This window comes from Lactuca sativa, chromosome 1, assembly GCF_002870075.4.
Source record: "Lactuca sativa cultivar Salinas chromosome 1, Lsat_Salinas_v11, whole genome shotgun sequence".
NCBI classification, from domain to species: domain Eukaryota; kingdom Viridiplantae; phylum Streptophyta; class Magnoliopsida; order Asterales; family Asteraceae; genus Lactuca; species Lactuca sativa.
This window is the reverse complement of record NC_056623.2, coordinates 118,113,980-118,121,322: the sequence shown is the minus strand read 5'-3', so window position 1 is coordinate 118,121,322 and position 7,343 is coordinate 118,113,980. Positions and strand designations below refer to the sequence as shown.

General features: G+C 32.8%; 1 long non-coding RNA gene across 1 annotated transcript; it reads left to right on the top strand.

Annotated features, from left to right (window-relative positions):
• The first annotated feature begins 2,283 nt into the window (after nucleotides 1-2,283).
• On the top strand, nucleotides 2,284-3,590 carry LOC111898096 (uncharacterized). The gene is made up of 2 exons (XR_002852494.3): nucleotides 2,284-2,636; nucleotides 3,179-3,590. It is a non-coding gene; the product is annotated as an uncharacterized LOC111898096 (long non-coding RNA).
• Nucleotides 3,591-7,343: the final 3,753 nt, after the last annotated feature.

The following is a 7,343-nucleotide window of genomic DNA, read 5'->3' as shown; positions in this document are numbered from 1 at the left end:
CTGTCCATAATTGATATGCGTATACGGAAAAGTTATATAAAATTTAGACACTATCAACTTGGAAATGGCTGGGTCTGCCTTAGATCATGTTCCTTGTTTGGTTGTAGGCTTAGGGTAGACCAATTATATTCGACAGTTTATTCGATCTTGATTTTTATATAACTTATATACACCAGGGGTTTATAGAAGGAAGTTATAGGTCTTTCTAGGAGTACACTATTTATGACACAAAAACTTACATATATGGAGTAACTTTTGCCCAAGAGCATGCATGCATAAGGGTTGTATCCTTATAAAACTACATTACACTATTTCAAGTACAAAACAACTTTCATTTCGGAAATCATACATTCAAATGGATTTTATATAGATTAAAAATCTATGTAATATTACTACTTAAGAATACGATAACATTTATACATTTTGGTCCAAAGGGACTAAGACTACATTCCATTTTAGTAAGAAAATATAGGATTTTCTGGAGGACATGCGAACATTTTCAAGGAACAAAAAACTTATTTTTTAAAACAAAATGCTTATGAACTCACCAACTTAATGCTGATACACTTTTAAAACTACTTGTATTCTCAGGAAACCAGTAGGCAGGTACACACAGGTTTTAAAGAAGACGGAGCATAATAGCTTGTAGTCTTAGCTTTTACTATATACATTTGGAGTCATTCAAGTTATGTTTCGAATATAATGTAAACAATATATTATCAATACAATGGTTGTTGTTGCTTTGATTACTATTATTCATTTGTGATGATATTGTGCATGACGTCCTCCATCCCTTAACGTTTCTGCCGTCTCGGTTTGGAAGTGTGACAAATCTCAAGTTAACGATCAACACTATGTAGTTTATTCATGTTTATAGTTAGTTTAAAGTAGAAATAACTATCAAATAAAATCTTTACTTTCTCAGCCGCTCCAGTACTTTCGAGATGTGGAGATTTTATATCTTTTTGGACTTCAACTTCACAAATAGGAGTAACTTGACCCTCGTATGCTTCTAGAGTCACAAAAATTTACAATTTCAAAGGGTTTGTATTCTTTTTATACTGTTCAAGTGCAAAGCAGTGGAATATGTAAGCTTGTGATTTCCTAACCGGGTTATTCGGGTTGACCGGAAACACGTGTTTTTTTTTTTTTTTTTTTTTTTTTGTAAAAATCTACTCTAAATCTAGGGGTGGCAAATCGGGTCATCGTGTCGTGTTTCACACGACACGATACGACAATGTTTTTTGTAACACAAACACGACACGACACGATATCGTGTTTTTTTAACTAACACGAAAACGAACCAATTAAAAAACGACAAACACGACACGACACGACAAAGGTAACATAATATAACAATTAGTTTATTTAATTAATATTTAATCATACATAACACGAAAAACACGAAAAATATGACTAATAAATGTTAAATCGTGTCAATTTCGTGTCGAATTTTGAACACAAATACGGCACGACACGACACGACATCATGTTTTTTACACTTGACACGAACACGACACGAACACGAATTCAAATTTCAATTCCGTACCAATTTCATTTCGTGTTGTGTATTTTTGTCGTGTCGTGTCAACAATTGCCACCCCTACCTAAATCTGACCTTAACTACAAATCGGGTTTGTCGGGTTAACCCGAATAACCCGATTTGGAATTCTAACCCTATTGAACCTGACCCTAATTACATTGTTCGGGGTTAGGGTTGGGTCGGGTTAATCACATTTGGGCTTTTTTGACACCCCTATATATATATATATATATATATATATATATATATATATATATATATATATATATATATATATATATATATATATATAATATTTGATGTGGCTTGAACAATTTATGACTATTTTGTATATTTGAAGAAAAAATAAATTAAATATTTTGGTTTTAAGAGTTAAGACCATCTTTAACCCACTTCCATTTTTTTATCCCATTTTTACCTCCAAAAAATATATTTCTAGTATATTCCATTCTTCCAACTTATATCGATTTGTTAACCATACACCTTCTATTAATTTGGTTTTAAAACTTTCAATATGCATTTAAAATTTTATATGAATTTGATAAACAAAAAATAAACTTTATATTTATATTTAATTAATATAATTTAATATATAATATAATATTATAAGTATTAAATATTACATTTAAATTATAATTATTAGATAAAAATACACTAGTAATCTATAAATATATAAAAAAGAACCGACAACTCACATTGATCTTCATTTTGAGGGAAAAATAAATAATATACCACCATATTTGGTGTTATAGTATTCATTTTCAAAAAATAAAAAAGTAAATGGAAAATAAAAATGAATTCGAAATGTTGGAATGCTAAAGTTGTGGAGAAAAGAAAAAAAAATTGCCTAAATTAGTGACTCTCTCATAGTCGTCTGTCTCCTTCCCCCCTCTCTCTCTCCTGGTTCCCACCTCTCCGATATTTTAGGTCGTCAATGCCTTCTGTCATCTCTCTCCCCTTTTAGGTATTCAATCTGTGATCTGCCGTAGACTTTACCTAATAAATTCAGAGTTTTCAAGCTTCCTTTCTCTTCAAGCCGCGTTTTTTAATTGAAGATGATCGTAAGTTTATTGTCAACGGTAACTGGAAATTCGTAAGTATCCCATCTCAGTCATTGCTAAAAATCAAGCACTTAAACACAAGTTTTATCAGATTCGTTCTAAATATTTTCTAGTTATATATAATATTTGTTTTGACTGTATTGACTACTTATAAAAGTCTGAAACTTCATAGAATTTTGCTGAAACTGCGTAAATCTTTTTTCATGTAACTCATTAATCGATTGCAAAAAATAAAAGTCTGAAACTGCATACAGTTTGTCGGCTATAATGTAAGCTGCATACAATTTGTCAATTACATACCAAGAAAAGAATGGACTAATGGCATTTTGTGATTGCCCTAAACTATTGAATTTTAATTTTGATTGAAACAATACGTTCAATTGAAGTTTTAATCATGCAATTATGTTTTGTTCTTTTTGTGATTTTTATCTTATAATGTAATAACATTTGGTACTTTCAATACCTCTTTTTATTTTTTCCATAAGAGGCTGATTTGAGTCCATAGGATTACAAATGTGATAACATAAATGCAGTCTAAGAACTAAAAGATGATTTGATAAATATAACAATGCAGTTTATTTGCTCATATGTAACAACACACGGACTGAAACGCAATTTGCACTCCAGATTGTCTTCTAGCAACCAGGTACGCAACCCAGACTGTTACCAAATCTTTTGTGATTGAGTTATATACGGATTAAAAGCACCTGTTTGTGAATGTTTATTGTGAAGCTCTCACAGGTGTTTGTATATTTTTATGGTGTGACATCTATGTGTGTGACTTAGAGCATCTCCCACTTTATTTTTGCCACAGCATTTTATTCAGAGTGTAAAATAGAGTAAAGGCTCCAACCCAACTTTGTTTTGCACTCTGTCAATTGAGAAATGACTGGTTACACTCTAAATTTGGAGTGTAAATTATACGATCTCTAACACACTTTACTTTTGAACTCTATTTTTAAAGTGTAAAATAGAATTTACGCCTAGTTCCTGAGTTTTTGCAAAGAAAAGGAAAGGATGGGAAAGAAAGTAAAGTGAGAAAAGAAGTGAAAGGAAAGTGCAAGAAAATAGTATTTTGTCCTCCCGAGTTGGAGGGAAAGTTTTCCTTTCATTTCCTTCCATTAATGAAACTCAAGAACACCATTTTTTTTTTTTACTTTCTTCTCACTTCCATCTATTTTTCTTCTTTTATTTATTAAGTTGAACTCGTGAACATGGTGTTAACGTGGGGTTGGAGATGAACCACTCTAAACTTTATTTTGCATACAAAAAATAAAGTGTGGTTGAAGATGCTATTAATAGGGGTCCATCCCCTCCTTGCTTAGTTTTGAAAACCAAACCCTAGGTAACTATATATTATGCTTTTCGTTTGTCTTGATATAGTTTGGAGAAAAAAAAATTAAACATTTAGTCTGAAGTGTGTATCACTGTCTCTGGGTCTTTATGTATGTGTGAAATACTCAATACACACACAAGTTATAGTAGTTCTGTCAAATCCCCTATAATCGAGTTGCATAAGGATCCAGTTTTCTTATTAATCTCTACTAAGATTGATTTTGTGGTTACGTCTTACTTTCATTAGGTTTGTAGTTACATCATACTTAAATAAAAATGTATAAAAAAGTTAAATTCCGACTGGTTTTATGGTTAGGTCGTATTTAAATAACAACGAGTAAAGAAGTCAAATTCCAATTGGTTTTGTGGTTAGGTCGCACTTTCATTGGTTTTGTAGTTTGGTCATACTTAAATAACAATGTATAAAGAAGTCAAATTCCAATTGGTTTTGTGGTTAGGTTGTACTTTCATTGGTTTTGTAGTTAACCCGTACTTAAATGTCAATGTATAAAGAAGTCAAAATGCAATTGGTTTTGTTGTTAGGTTGTACTTGAATAACAACATATAGAGAAGTCAAATTCCAACTGGTTTTGTGGTTAGGTCATATTTTCATTGGTTTTGTAGTTAGGTTGTACTTAAATAACAATGCATAAAGAAGTCAAATTCCAACCAGTTTGTGGTCAGGTCATACTTTCATTGGTTTTGTAGTTAGGTCGTACATAAATAACAACGCATAAAGAAATCAAATTCAAATTGGTTTTGCGGTTAGGTCATACTTTCATTGGTTTTGTATTTAGGCTATACTTAAATGACAATGTATAAAGAAGTCAAAACCTAACTGCTTTTGTGGTTAGGTCGTACTTTCATTAGTTTTGTAGTTAGGTCATACTTATATAACAATATATAAAGAGGTCAAATTCCAACTGGTTTTGTGGTTAGGTCGTACTTAAATAACAATGCATAAAGAAGTCAAATTCCAATTTTTTTTGTGGTTAGGTCATACTTTCATTGGTTTTGTAGTTAGGCCGTACTTAAATAACAATGCATAAAGAAGTCAAATTCCAATTGGTTTTGTGGTTAGGTCATACTTAAATATCAATGTATAGAGAAGTCAAATTCCATATGACTTTGTGGTTAGGTCGTACTTTCATTGGTTTTGTAGTTAGGTCATACTTAAATAACAACATAAAAGAAGTCAAACTCCAACTTGTTTTGTGGTTAGGTTGCACTTTCATTGGTTTTGTTGTTCGGTCATACTTAAATAACAATGCATAAAAAGTCAAATTCCAACTGGTTTTGTGGGCAGGTTGTACCTAAATATCATGTACTTAAAGTAATGCACCAATAAGATCTAACTATTTGAAAGTAAAAAGTAAGCCTCTTTCACCTGAGAAGAGAGATAATTGGATCCGTTTGCAACTAGATTGTAGGGCATTTGTCGGGAACTCTCTCTCTCTCTCTCTCTCTCTCTATATATATATATATATATATATATATATATATATATATATATATATATATATATATATATGAAATTTTGAACAAATGTGATTTAAATTATGAAACAACCGATATGTATGTCCAACTAATGTGATGGTAAAGTTGTAAAAGTACTTATATAATTCCTTTTAATTTAAAGTAGTTGTAAAAGTTACAGAAATTGTCCCTGTGTGATGCTAAAGTTACAAAAATAAGTCCCCATGTTCTTACATCTTGTTGGGCACAGACAAAATTACAGAAGTGTGATAGCAGGAAATGTAAAAATTTACAGAAATGGCCCCTGTGTATTAGTGTAGAATAAATGGAAATGGTCCATATGTAAGATCTAGAAATGCTAAGGAGGTATTATGTTATTTTAGGAACTCCTATGACAAGCTGGCTGTAATGATATACATTGTTATATTTTGAAAATACAATGTCCTAAAGGAAAAAAGTAAATGTATTATTCATACCAAAAATCAAACAAGTTTATAGTTTAGAAATACAATGTCTTAATAAAAGAATGGGAAATTGGCAAATAAAAAATATGAAAGCACATCACCACTTTCATTGATCATATCTCTTAGTTTGGATGGAAAAAATAGCAATCCATTTTGTTGCTTAATATCATAATATTGTTATTTTTTAGTAAAAAAAGTTATTACCCTTGACATTTTTTCATTGATCATATCTCTAAGTTGCATTATATACGATTCACCTTGACATTTTTTCTGTAACACTGTAATTTTTCAAACTAAAAATTTTCATTTAAAATTGCTTAATTCTTAAAACACTTTTTTGTAAAAACATCATTTTGTTTAAATTACAAAACATAACTACATATTCAATTAAATAATAATCCAGGATCCTCAAAAACATTACTCTTCCTCTGGTGTGTATAATCAAGCCGGTGTCATCCCATGATCCTGAGAAAAACCTGAAACACATAACACATAACACGGTAAGCACGAAGCTTAGTGAGTTCCCCAAAATACCACATACGCCACTATAGACTATAGTACGACCCTCCGATCGATGTGTCTTAGCGGGACCCTCCAGTCACGTAGCTCGTTGGACCCTCTGGTCCTGTCATAGCTCGTTGGACCCTTCGGCCCAGTCTGTATCGTTGGACCCTTCGGTCCGGTCTATATCGTTGGACCCTCCGGTCCAGTCTACACAATCACATAGCATACATATATCATAATGCACATAGTCTTAGACATACACATAGCACACAAGACCCTCCGGTCTACACATAGATACCACTCTAGGTAATGTATAGTGAGAAGACTCACCTGACAAGCAAAAAGCAGTTATCTTCACACTTGAATCTCGAACTCGCCACCGCCTAACACATAGGGCAAATATCTCTAATTAACACTAGAAATATCAACTCTAATTAAACCGACAGTTACTTTTTCCCTCTCTAATCGGGAAGTGGGTAAAAGACCATTTTACCCCTCCATGGTCTCTATTACTTATGTTGACCAAAACTCCAAAGTCAATAAAAGTCAACTCAAGTCAACAGTCCACACTCGACCCTACTCGTCGATTGCATCCTTGCGACTCGTCGAGTCCCCTTGCATCATCTGAACTATACACGGGTCTCACTCAGCTCGTCGAGTTGACCCCTAACTCGGTGATCCAACACTGGGTTAAGGCTACTCGGTCAAACCCGCTACGACTCGTCGAGTCATCTCATGGACTCGGCGAGTTGGCTCCAACAGATTGCTCATTCAGCCATCCGAGGTCAGATCTGCAACCTAAACTCATAGATCTAACCTCCTACTACCCAAAAGTCACGTAAAGGTCTGAACTTGAGGCTCATGCATGGTGTATTTTTCTCAATACACAATTTGGACTCCATTGAAGCTCCATAGCTTCAAGGCTCCCAAACAACTTTTTCATGGCTGCCAACTTTCTGG